The 13684-nt window shown below is 47.3% G+C and overlaps 1 pseudogene; it reads left to right on the top strand.

Annotated features, from left to right (window-relative positions):
* The first annotated feature begins 11013 nt into the window (after positions 1-11013).
* On the top strand, positions 11014-13466 carry LOC128335850 (ATP-dependent zinc metalloprotease YME1L1-like; annotated as a pseudogene).
* Positions 13467-13684: the final 218 nt, after the last annotated feature.

Here is a 13684-nt window from a genome sequence, read left to right as displayed (position 1 = left end):
ACGTGGCAACAAAATGGTGGACTAAGTATCTAGTACGCATGCGAATGATTCATTGTTCATCTGGTAATCACTCCTTATTTGGTTACATCCTGTTTTCTAAACTGTCTTAAGTTTCTTTAGATACATTTTAGTGGAGAGAGATAATGACGTTGATCATGAGAGGCCGTGATGGCTCTGAGCTGAGCTGGGCTGGGCTGGGCTGGGGTTACTTTAAGTCAGACTGAGGTTTTCTAAGTAAAATGGAGTTACTTTGGTTTTCTAAAACACATCAGTTCCCCCCTGAAATACTCTATTATCCTGAATCTTCAGGATATATGGGTTTGTAAAGGTACAGCTATATATATGGGTCTTACATTATGGCAAGGTTTAAAGGTTCTCATAAACACTTGGATTAAAGCTGGAATACAGTATAAGCAGCAACATGTGATTAACAATAAAAGGAAATACAGGCTATAACTAGAATTACCTTCCTTTCCCCTAAATCATTAGGCTCTCCATATTAGTTAAATGAAAGTTCTAACTGTTGGAAATATTAATAATAGCTCTTTCTAACACATAAACTTCTAATCTTGGAAATATAAAAGGAAATATTTTTGTGTTTTGTGTAGCTAAAGGATTTGGGACATATGTGGTTTTGGGATGTCTTAAGCATTACAGAAATAGTAGGTGCTGAATGGGCTGTCCATATGGCAATAAAACTAGATACATTGCATACAACATCCTAGAGCTATAAACATAATTATTATAATTCTATACATCACACACACATCCTTAACCACCCATATCTGGCATGATTTGATATAGATAAAAGGTTTTATAACAGCAAAGTGTACATATAAAGATCATACGACTTATAACAAGCAACATTGTTTTAACCCATCTTTATCCCAAATAAAGTATCAATAACAGTCTAGCAATGTGGAACCAGGTGCTTCTGGCAATTAATGGGTTATCAGCTTGTGGAAAGTGATAACAATGACAAGTCATGTACAGTCACATAGATTAAATACAAGTGTCTATAAAGTTAGCAGGTAAAGCTTGGGATGGCTTAATGTCTTAGAGCACAAAAGGGACCAGTAACTTGGGGATAGGTGCAGACTTGCAGGTAAATGCTTTGGTTGAAAACAATGAGATGATTGGCACAATATGTAAGTGAAACAAGTGAGGTCCATGTCATTACAGCACAAGAGAGAGCAGGGTTTTCAACATAATGATAGCGCATAGTCATTACAAGAAAGTAATATAAGAAAGTGGTGTAAATCATCAACTCCCACCCCCCTTAGTGTCCTCTAAAGTCTGTCATGGCCAAAAAGGAAGCCATGGAGAGCTTTAGAATTCAAAATCTAAAAGTCCTTGGTAAGAAAAACATTTTAGTCCTTCAGTTGAGAACCAAATGCTCTTGTACAACGTTGCAGGATTTTGGCTATCCTGGATGTTCTCTGATCCGTGTTGTTTTGGCTTGTTTGGCTAGTGTCCACAGACAAGCTCGAATGTTCATGTGTTTGGGAGCCTTGACTCTCCCCCCCCCCTTGTGGGCAATCTGAAATAGTGTCCTTGGCAGAATTTTGAAATAGTGTCTTTGGCAAGGTATCTTACCCAGGTAGGATGGTTCCAGGGCTTCACAGCTTAGGGGAATGCTGTTGCATGTATGACTCCAGAGAAAAGTGAACAAATTGGCTTGCTTGTTTGTTGTCTATTCCTCTCCTACAGCACTTAGGAGCAGGAAGATGAACTGTGCATTAAGCCCTCTTCCTCAAACACAGGACAGGGTAGCAGATGGACGTGCTGTCACCATTGGGTTGGGTTGGAAATGCAGATAGGGACTGCCCTCTGGTAGCTGCTGCTGCTGATGATGGTTAGTTTCCCTGGGTGTCCTCTGGAGACCCCCTTGGGATCACATTCTGGCGATGGATCCAAGTATTCCCTCAATCTGGGGAGGACCAATCCTTATTGGAAAGATAATTCAAGCCACTGTTGGTTGCAAACCTGTTTACTTGAGAGAAAGACAGGCAAGTGAGTTGCCAATTCCCTCCCCCCATGTAGGGACAGCATCCTGAGACTAAGTCTCTGGGTGCTAATCCTCAGCACAAAAGGAAAATCAAGTTTTCAAGGCAAATAATACAAAGGATGGATAAGACCTGAGGCTATTTTCAATTTGGTCTTTTGGCATCCCCCCCCCTTTTTTTCCAATTTATATTTTTGTTTCCCTGCTTGCCCTGGGCTCCTCTTCCCCGAAGACCAGAACAGGGGATGATGTCCTCATTTAAGGCTTGGTGGCTTGTGTTGTAGGCTGGTTTCTGATCACGAGAACAAAACAGCAATCGTGGGCAAAAGCAAAGCAATAAAGTCAAAAAGAAAAAGGCATTCACATTTCTCACCCCCCTCTTGAGTCCGGGGCCCTGAGGAGGCATTAAAGCCTTTCAGGTCAAGCATAGTCACGGCTAACAAAGTCCAGTTTCCATGTGGCATCTCACATTCTCTTCTGCATCCTGTTCTTCCTCCTTACAACAACCCTGTGAGGCAGGCCAAATCATTTGAGTGGCAGGCCCTGTGTCGCCCAGCAAGCGTCATGGCTGAATTTCCCCGGTCCTAGTCCAGCACTCTAACCACTGCACCACGCTGGCTGACAATCATACTTACAGGCCTTTGTCAGGGCAATCGATCTCCATCCAGTATCACTGACTTCCTCGTCAGTAGCGTGTAGATAGTTGTGGTGTCCCAAAGATAGCCCACACAGGTAAAGTCAATCCCTGCCCTCTGTCTACCCACCGCTTGGGCATTACCTGACTTGGCATGTCCAGTGAGATACTATACCTTGGTAAAGTAGGATGGTTTACGACACAAATGACACAGGCTGTTGCCACATGTTCTGCAAAAGGGTACACCCAAGAGGCACAAAAGTGTCTTTGTATTGACTAGGGAAAACCAAAGGATCGGTTCTGCAAGAATTCCACATCCATCTGCTGTTCTTCACCAGCCATCCTCTTCTAAATGCGCCCCCCTGCTGTGGTGCAAAGTCAATGTCCTTTTTCTGAATATGTGTGTGTGGGGGGGTGGTTGTGCCAAGATAGTTAGCACAGGAATCCGAGATGCTTGGAAACAGGAACAGAAGGAGCAGCGGTTTCAACTGCAGCATCTGCCATCCAATGACCCTTTGGCACTGGGTCATTTCCCTCTGGTGACCTCTGCTATGGATGACTGCAACCTCTTCTAGTCGTGTAACAGCAGTCTAGAGTTCTGATCTCTGTGTCCCATACTTGACTTCCTTGTTTCCCACTGTTGAAATCTTCTTTCTTTCCAAGTGGCCCCATGAGTTGTGTAAAAATTACCTTGAAGGTGATGAGCTCTGCAAGCTGTGCTGAGATACCTGGAGAAAGAGATTCCACCACCAGGACTTCATGGTCAGTCACTTCTCCATAGCCAGCTTACATTGTCCATCTTACATGAAGCTGCCTCCATCCATGTACAGCTCAAAGTCTGCATTTTGGAGAGGTTCATCTTTAAGATCAGGACGGCTTGGCATAGATGCAGTCCACAGCTTGCAAGCAATCATGTTCTTGGTCTTCTGTAAGCTCAAAAGGAAGTAAAGTAGCTGGATTAAGAACAAAAGTAGTAGCCATGGAAACCCCAGGATTCCCCACCAAAAGGGGGGGGGAGTCAGCCATCTATTGCCCCAGACTAATCCCCTTTAGCTGGGAAATTTCCAAGGTGAATTGCAAACCGGTACTTTGGAACTCCTTGCCACTTGCAGGAGTGAAAAAAACCCAAAATTTTTCATTTCTTCAAATCTTCCGTCTGGGTTCTGGAATCTGAAGGTTCAACTACTGTGAAGGCAAAGGCAGGGCTGGCGGTGAGACAAATTTAAAATTTAAACCTTAGACCATTTGATCATTGGCTCTCAGTTTACATCAAATTCAGCTAGCAGAAATATTGCATAGATTTTGCAAAAACATGACAGTAATACAATTAGACTAATTTATCTTAAAATCCATTTTTCCTTCAGAAAATAGGTAAGAGACGATCTCAACGAAATCAGTAAACATAACATATAAAGGCTGTTGACACTCAGTAGTGGCAGAAATATCACAATCAACTTAATATAAGAATGAATGAAATAGAGCTTGCTCTCATGCCTAATGCATTTAGCCATAAGCAGCACTTTTGCAGAGGTGGGAAGATTCAGCCCTCAGTTGGCCAGCTGACCGCTGAAAGTTCCCTGTGTTGCTCAGGCCATGACCAATTTGATGTTCAATTAATACAATAACTGTGAATTTTGGAATTCAGTGTCAGAGCAAGTTTGGTCTGGAACAGATTACCAAAAAAAACATGTCACTAGAATAAATACATTCAGAATAAATACAACAGAAACCTCATCTTCACAGAGATGAGCTATAAGATTGATGTAGGGTTGAATTCCTACACAGAACCAGAGCTTTGGGCTCCCGCTCAGAAACATGCGCACACACACACACACACACACACACACACAGGCTTGTCTGTGTATTTCACAGAACAAGGGACTAAACAAAAGAAATTTTACAAAGAATTTTATAACATTATATATATATATATCTGTAAAATTAAGAGCTAAAACCCACATTCTAGTCCTGCTCCTAAGGCTGGAAGACCCCAACCCTCTTAAATACTTTTAAGCCTAGTCTTGATTCCAGGACCATGATAGTGATTTATCTATCTATGGTTTCATCTTGCAGAGATCTTCCAGACTGACTGAAAGAAGAAAATGGGTGAGTTTTAATTACATCTCTCTAACTCACGAGATCTTAGCATATATCTAGCTAAGCAGCATAAATATTCTTACTGTACCTCTAGTGTTTCTAGTGTGTTCTAGAGCCGGGTCTCACGATCCGTCAGACCCGGTTTCTTCGGGCAAGTGGGGAGGAAGCCCTGAGTGGCCGGATCGGCCGCCCACACAACTGCTGGGGGGAGCGGGGGCTTTTTGGCCCCCCCAGGCTCCAGCATGCTCTGCGCAAACACGCAGGGCCTGCTGAGGAGACCCCCGGAGCCGGGAGGCGGCTTTTTGCCTTCCCTCCTAGGGTCTCCTCGGGAGTCGGCGTGGCACGAAGCCACGCCACGGCGACTCACGATTCTGGAAACCCGGTTTGCGGAGCACTCGCTCCATAAACCTGGTTTCAGACCCGTGATTTCGTGATTTAGACCAGGGGTTTAGGCCAGCGAGCCCAGTGGTTCCGAGGCGGGTAACCTGCCTCACTAGGCCTGCCCTAAAGCCAGGTTTGCGGAGCGAGAACTCCGCAAACCTGGTCCGAAAGATCGTGAGTAGCCGCGGTATTCCTCTCTTCAAAGCTCACGAGAGTCTCTTAGGGGCGATTCGCACGATCCGCAGAAATCGGGCTAGAAGAGCCTAGCTCAAGTTTTGCTGATTGCGAGAACCGCCGGGCTCAGCTGCAAGCCCAGTGGTTCTAGAGTGGGTAACCCACTCAAGTACCCCACCCCTAAAACCAGGTTTGTGGAACGAGCGCTCTGCAATCCCGTTGTTTTCGAGCGTGAGTAGCCGTGGTGCAGCTCCGCGCCACGGCTACTCACGAGGAGACCCCCCGAGGGGAGGCAAAAAGCCACCGCCTGGCTCCGGGGGTCTTGCCAGCATGCCCCGCGAGCACCGTCACGGAGCCAGCAATCATGTGGGCGGCTGATCCGGCCACCCAGGGATCCCGCCCAGATCATGAGCGGGGAGAAGGGGCTTAGCCCGCTCTCCCCGCTCAGCTCACCCAACCGGCTCTCACTGATCATGAGACCCGGCTCATGGCGTAGCGGGATCACATCTCCTTTGGGTTGCTACAACCTCCCTCCCAGCTTCTGCCAATGGTGTGTTTTTCAAATGGGTGTCACTCTTACCAAAACATGGTGATTCCATTAGAAATCTAGGTGGCAAAGCCTGTGTACAAAAAGCCGGCGGGCTCAGCTCAGCAAATCAACCTCTCCCTCTCTCTCTCTCTCTCTCTGACAGGTCGAAATCTCGGACATGCAGAGGCGTGGCACCCCAAGGCACTTGCTGCCTGGCAACCCTGTCTGCAGCCCGGCAGGAAACCCTCACTGAACCCCAACCCCAACCCCATCCCCACAACCCCAACTCCCAATGCCAAAACCAACCCCCCCAACCCCCACCCCAACCTCGATCCCCAACCCTCACCCCCCACTCCCCCACCCTCGCTCGCACCCAAATGCTAAAACTCCACCCCACCCCTCAACCCTCACCCCCACGCCCATGCCACCCCCAACCCACCCCCACCCCACACCACAAACCATGCCACCCCCACCCCCATGCCACCCCCACCCCTATGCCACCCCCAACCCACCCCACACCCCACCCCACGCCACCCCCACCCCCATGCCACCCCCACCCACCACCCACCCCCACACCACCTCACCCTAACCATCATCCTAACCATCATCCAGGAGGGTCGAGGGCCGTACATGAAGTTGTCGCAATAATAGGACCCTGAGGAGGGTTGAGCATGGAGACCGCCGCTGGCGCGCTAATCGGGCCCCATGGGGGGTCATTAATAGACACAGACCCTGGAAGGGTCCAGAGATCGGCGTCATGCGCCCAGGTTCCCCATTGCTCTTAAAAAGAACGGCAGGGCTAGACTTGGAGAGGAGAGCTAAAATGGCCACCGCGCTTTCGGCAGTTAAATCGAGTGGGAAAGCGGAAGGTTGCTGCGCCCAAACTGCCTTCAACTGCAGTCTATCGCTCAGTGGCGTGCTGCCAGGGGCTCGTATATGCTTTTTCTTTCTGACAATGCCCTTTTCCTTTAGGTGTTTCGTTTTCTTTTTCAATTTCTTGGGCGGTGGGGCAGGCAGATTAGAAGCCTCCTGGCTCACAGTAGTCTGCTCTCCTTCACCAATGGCCGTTAGACCCAAGCTCGCGGTCCCTGCCACCGAGGGAACAATCGCGGCTTCTGCGAAGGGGCCCTCCGGAAGGGAACCCTTCAACATATCCCCCATATAACCAGGCTCCATATTGCGAATAAGAGAGACCTCAACAGAGGAAATCCCAAAGTAAAAACTATTAAAATAAAAAAGGAGAAAGGCTGTGAAATTTTTCCTCACAGCAATACTCAAGCTCTGTCTGCGGAGCGAGACAGGACTGGAACTGGGGATGAGTGACAGCTGTCTGGATACATAGGATCGGCCTGAATTTTGATTGGTCCTGTCTCGGAGCATGCAGAGCTTGATAACATCAAAGCCATTTGATCTTGCAATTTTTCTCTGTCATCTTTCAGTGATGCCACATCCTTCTCCACAGCTTCAACCCTTAATTTAAATTCTTTATTATCCTGTGCTAATTTCTTAACAGTCTCATCAATATTTGAAATTTTTTCATTTCTTTCCGTCATATTATGCTTCATTTGAGTCACATTGGAAATGACTTGTTTAAGTGCAGTGGCATTTGATGCCAGAGCGACTGCATTGGACTGCAGACTCTGTTTCATCTCAGTCAACGTTTGATCCCTGACTACAGGTGCTTTAGTTTCCCCCACACCTGTATCTGGAAGTGAAAGTTTCCTTGATTGTATATGTGTCTGACTTGGATGAGGTTTCTGCTTGCCTCTCATAATGACATGAAGGAGTTAAGGGAAAAGATTGCTTGCCCAAGCGAGTTTGTCCTTGCTCTCAAAACAGAAAGTAGAAACCTGTGCTTGTTCTCCAATATAAACAATTCTGCAGCGTCTGTGTCTCATCACTGGCAGTCCAAATTTTCTCACGGTGGTGTGGAGCATCTGTTGTTGCTAATGTTTCCATTGGTTAAACAAAATAATATGCAGAGCAAATAACAAATAGAAAAACAGCAAAACGTCTCTTCTTTAGACTTGAAAAATGACAATCCCCACTAGTAGAATTCTTTCCAGATATTAAAACCAGCAGCTCAAGTCTCAAGTCTTAATACAGTGAGGGAAATAAGTATTGGATCCCCTGCTGATTTTGTCCGTTTGCCCTCTGACACAGAAATGACCAGGCTATAATTGGAATGGCAGGTTGATTGTAGCTGTGAGAGACGGAATAACAACAAACCAACCCTCAAAAGCCCAGTGCCCAAAAGTCAGCGATGGATTTGCATTGTAGTCACCACCATGCCCAAGACCAAAGAGCTGTCGAAGGCTGTCAGGGACAAGGTTGTAGACCTGCACAAGGCTGGACTGGGCTACAAGACTATCGCCAAGCAGCTTGGTGAGAAGGTGACTACAGTTGGCACGATGACTCGCAAATGGAAGAAACACAAAACAACTGTCAATCTCCCTCGGTCTGGGGCTCCATGCAAGATCTCACCTCGTGGAGTTGCAATGATCATGAGAACGGTGACAAAGCAGCCCAGAACTACACGGGGGGAACTTGTCAATGATCTCAGGGCAGCTGGAACCATAGTCACCAAGAAAACAATTGGTAACACACTACGCCGTGAAGGACTGAAACCTTGCAGTGCCCGCAAGGTCCCCCTGCTCAAGGCAGCACATGTACAGGCCCGTCTGCAGTTTGCCAATGCACATCTGAATGATCCAGAGGAGAACTGAGCGAAAGTGTTGTGGTCAGATGAGACCAAAATCGAGCTCTTTGGCATCAACTCAACTCGCCGTGTGTGGAACAGGAGGAGGAATGCTGCCTATGAGCCCAAGAACACCATCCCCACCGTCAAACATGGAGGTGGGCACATGATGCTTTGGGGGTGTTTTTCTGCTAAGGGGACAGGACACCTTCACCGCATCGAAGGGACGATGGACGGGACCATGTACCGTCAGATCTTGGGTGAGCACCTCCTTCCCTCAGCCAGGGCATTGAGAATGGGTCGTGGATGGGTATTCCAGCATGACAATGACCCAAAACACTCAGCCAAGGCAACAAAGGAGTGGCTCAAGAAGAAGCACATGAAGGTCCTGAAGTGGCCCAGCCAGTCTCCAGACCTTAATCCCATAGAAAATCTGTGGAGGGAGCTGAAGGTTCGGGTTGCCAAACATCAGCCTCGAAACCTTTCTGACTTGGAGAGGATCTGCAAAGAGGAGTGGGACAACATCCCTCCTGGGTTGTGTGCAAACCTGGTGGCCAGCTACAAGAAACGTCTGACCTCTGTGATTGCCAACAAGGGTTTTGCCACCAAGTACTGAGACATCTTATGTGTCAGAGGGCAAACAGACAAAATCAGCAGGGGATCCAATACTTATTTCCCTCACTGTACTTAGTAAACAGAAGAGAGAGGGGGAAAATCCTTTCTTTAATAGTAATCCAAAAAAGAATTTACAGGCTTATCTGTGGCATCTTTCCCAGAAATGCAGGAGGAACCTCAACCTTTTATCATCATCATTCATCATTCACTGAAGAGGTGAGCTTCTTAAACTTTGCACATTAATTATATCCAAGCCGAAGAGATTGTCTGCTAGGCAGCTTTAAAATTTCCTGAGCAGGAGACTAGCAAAGATGGAGCCCCTTTCCCTGCCGATCAACTTAAGACAAAAAACCGAGCTCTTCAGCCCGGTCCCTGTATCAAGTGACCAGCATACGAGAAGACGTATCTTAGGGTTAGGGTTAGGGTCTTATCTTGAGTCAATCCTTTAATCTAGGACGACGTGGGGAGGATTTTGAAGCCTCAAAATCCTCTTTTTTCCTCCTGCTCGGTCCTCCCTTAACAAGGAGGCAGCCGCTGCGCTGGCAGTCCAACCGGAAGTCACTTGACTTATATTTTTCAGCTGATATGATAGTCAAGTTATCAGAAAGATGAGTGTCAGATGTTTGGACGGGGGCACAATTTCAGTGCTTGCCCTGGGCGCTATTTCCCCTAGAGGCGCCTCTGCTCCCCGCCCACTGCCCCAAGCCGGGTCTTGATCGTGAGACCCGTTCCCGGGGCTATTCTCAGGATCTTCAAAAATTGGGCTAGGAGAGCCTGGCCCGATTTTTGCAGATCCTAAGAACCACCAAGCTCAGCTGCTAGCCCAGCGGTTCTAGAGCGGGCAACCCACTCATGAACCCCTGGCCTAAAAGCAGGTTTGCGGAGCGAGCGGAGTGCAGAGTGCAAACCTGGTTTTCAGGATCGTGAATAGCCACAGCGCAGCTTCGTGCCGCGGCTACTCATGAGGAGGCCCCCGGAGGGGAGGCGAGAAGCTGCCTTCCGGCTCCGAGGGTCTCACCAGCATGCCCTGCACGCTCATGCAGGGCATGCTGGACCTTGCGAAGGCTGATCATCTCCCGCTACCCCCAGCTCCCGCCGGCTCCGTCACAGAGCCGGCAATCGTGCGGGTGGCCTACCTGGCCGCCCAGGGCTCCCTCCCGATCATGAGCAGGGAGAGCAGGCTTAGCCCGCTCTCTCCACCCCTAACTGGCTCAACGCCCCAAACCCGGCTCACCCTCACATTCATCCAAACTCTCATCATAACCCTCAACCCTAACCTTCATCCTCATCCTCATCCTCATCCTCACCCTCACCCTAACTCTCACCCTCACACTCACAATCACAATCACATTCACCCTTTCTCATCCTAACCCTCACTCTAACTCTCATCCTAAACCTCACCCTCACTCTCACCCCCACACTCAAACTCACCCATTCTCATCTTAACCCTCACCTTAACTCTCATCCTAACCTTCACCCCCACTCATCCCCACCCTCACCCCACCCCTCCCCTCCCCCACTCTCCCCAGCCCTCCCCTCCCCCACCCCTCCCCACCCCACCCTCCCCCTCACCCCACTCCTACCCCACCCTCCCTCACCCCTCCCACCCCTCCCTCATCCCCTCCCTCCCCTCCCACCCCTCCCTCACCCCCTCTCACCCTCACCCCTCCCACCCCCTCCCTCACCCCTCCCTCACGCCATCCCCACCCCTATCCCCACTCTCACCCCCCCACCCTCACCCCCAGCCCCACCCCCAGTCCCACCCTCACCCCTGCCTCACCCCCACTTGTTATGGACTTATTAGGTTTGAGTCATGTTACTGGTGTTGTATTATTCTGTTCTGGCTAAAATTGGTTCTTCCTTAAGAGGGATTATTTATGTATGTATTTATTTAATTATTTTTTGTGTGTGTGTTTGTGCTCTGGTCTATGACCATAATAAAATTGGATTGGGAGTCGCCCCTTTCTGCGGAGGCCAAGCCCGGAAGGGCTGAGTAGCAGGGGCTGCCAGCTGTGAAGAGAGGGCCGGTGCCCGGCCGGCCTCAACGAGGATGTTTCCTTTTCCCACCATGGGGCAGCCCCAGGCGACAGTTCCTCTGAGTCACCTCACCAATGCCTTCCATTCGCCCCAAAGTCCAGCTCCATCTTTCACGGCAGCGTCCATCCAGTGTGTGCCCAGGGAAGCAGCTCCTGAACATGATGTACAGAACACGGAGCCAACGCTTAATCTACGAGATCGAGGACGACCTGATTGGAAAGCTAGCCAGATTGATAAACTAGTGGACAGGCTACTTCCTGGCTGTTGTATAGAAAAGAAAACCCCTTCCCACGGGCAAACGTCCTATATATCTGCACAGTCCTTCTTGGGAAATAAGTATGGTTTTGCAGATGGATTTAGTGTTTTGCGCTCATCTGATCTGTATGGACAGCATCCTAGCCCTCTCCAGAATGTATGCAAAAATCTTCAACGCTGGCCAGTTTTCGTTCAGTCTCGAGGTTTTAAAACCCTGAAATCAAGAGCAAGACGACTGCAGTCCACATCAGAACGATTAACAGAAACGGAAAATGTAGCACCCTCATTTGTAAAGGGTCTTCGGAGAGATCGAGGAACTGATTTTGAAAGTTTAGAGAAATGGATGAAAACAAAAAACATACCTGAAGTTCATCAAGATGCTTTTAAAACTGGGTTTGCAGAGGGCTTTTTGAAATCACAGGCACTCTCACAGCGTACAAATGATTCCTCAAGACGAAACCGTTACATTCTGGTTCTTCTGCTAATGCTTAGTATTTATGCTTTATTTAAAAACCCATATTTATCTGGTAAAGGCTCCTTTTCTGATACTGTGCGTTTCCGAGCAACTTCTGGGCTTGATGCAGCAGTGGACCCTATTCAGATGAAAAATGTCACCTTTGAACATATCAAAGGAGTTGAAGAAGCTAAGCAGGAGTTGCAGGAAGTGGTAGAATTCTTGAGAACTCCTGATAAATTCACCGTACTAGGAGGTAAACTTCCTAAAGGTATTCTTTTGGTGGGACCAGCTGGTACTGGCAAAACCCTTCTTGCCAGAGCTGTGGCTGGAGAAGCTGATGTTCCATTCTATTATGCCTCTGGGTCTGAGTTTGATGAGATGTTTGTTGGTGTGGAAGCCAGTCGTATCAGAAATCTGTTTAGGGAGGCCAAAGCAAATGCACCTTGCGTTATATTCATTGATGAACTGGATTCTGTTGGTGGCAAAAGAATAGAGTCTCCAATGCATCCCTACTCAAGGCAGACTATAATCAGCTCCTTGCTGAAATGGATGGCTTTAAACCTAATGAAGGAGTCATTATCATTGGTGCAACAAACTTCCCCGAAGCATTAGATAATGCTTTAATACGTCCTGGCTGCTTTGACATGCAAGTTACAGTGCCCAGACCAGATGTTAGGGGCCGAACAGAAATCCTGAAATGTTATCTTAATAAAATAAAGTATGATCAATCTATTGATGCAGAAATCATTGCAAGAGATACAGTAGGATTTTCTGGAGCTGAGCTGGAAAACCTTGTGAATCAAGCTGCATTAAAAGCTGCTGTTGATGGGAAAGATATGGTTACTATGAAGGAGCTAGAATTCTCAAAGGACAAAATTCTCATGGGCCTTGAGCGAAGAAGTGTAGAAATGGATGATAAGAATAAAACGCCTACTGCCTATCATGAGTCTGGGCTTGCCATCATTGCATCTTATACTAAAGATGCAATGCCAATTAACAAAGCAACAATTATGCCAAGAGGACCAACACTTGGACGTGTATCTTTGCTACCAGAAAATGATAGATGGAGTGAAATTAGATCCCAGTTACTTGCGCAGATGGATGTTAGTATGGGAGGAAGAGTAGCAGAAGAGCTCATATTTGGAGGTGATCATATCAGCACAGGTGCTTCTAGTGATTTTGATAATGCTTCTAAAATAGCTACGCTTATGGTGACTAAGTTTGGAATGAGTGAGAAGCTTGGTGTCATGACCTACACAGATACAGGGAAACTCAGTCCTGAAACCAAGTCTGCAATTGAACAGGAAATAAGAACACTGTTAAAGGATTCGTACGAGCGGGCAAAGAATATCCTGAAGACCCATGCAAAAGAACACAAGAATTTAGCAGAAGCGTTACTGACCTATGAGACTTTGTATGCCAAAGAGATTCAGATTGTTCTAGAGGGGGAAAAACTGGACGTGAGATGATTGCTTCCTTGACAAGAAAGGTTCCAACTGATTACTCTGAAGAATGCAGCAGTCTCCTTATGCAGTGTAGCTTTCTTTTCCTCCTGATGTGTGTGTGGTAATAATCACATTTCTTAATAAAATTGGATTGGATTGGATTGGTTTGGATTTATTTAACATATGTATATATCGCCCCAAACCAAGGTGTCAGGGTGGTTCCCAACAAAGCAATAAACAAAACATTAAAATCAATTAAAATTCTAAAAACAAATTGACACAAATCAATAAACAGTATAAAATTTAAAAAGTTAAAAAGCCTGGGTAAAAAGATCAGACACTTTTTAAAAGCCAGGG

Source organism: Hemicordylus capensis, chromosome 12 (assembly GCF_027244095.1).
Source record: "Hemicordylus capensis ecotype Gifberg chromosome 12, rHemCap1.1.pri, whole genome shotgun sequence".
Taxonomy (NCBI): domain Eukaryota; kingdom Metazoa; phylum Chordata; class Lepidosauria; order Squamata; family Cordylidae; genus Hemicordylus; species Hemicordylus capensis.
The sequence above is the reverse complement of the archived record's forward strand: the minus strand, read 5'-3'. Positions and strand labels throughout refer to the sequence as shown.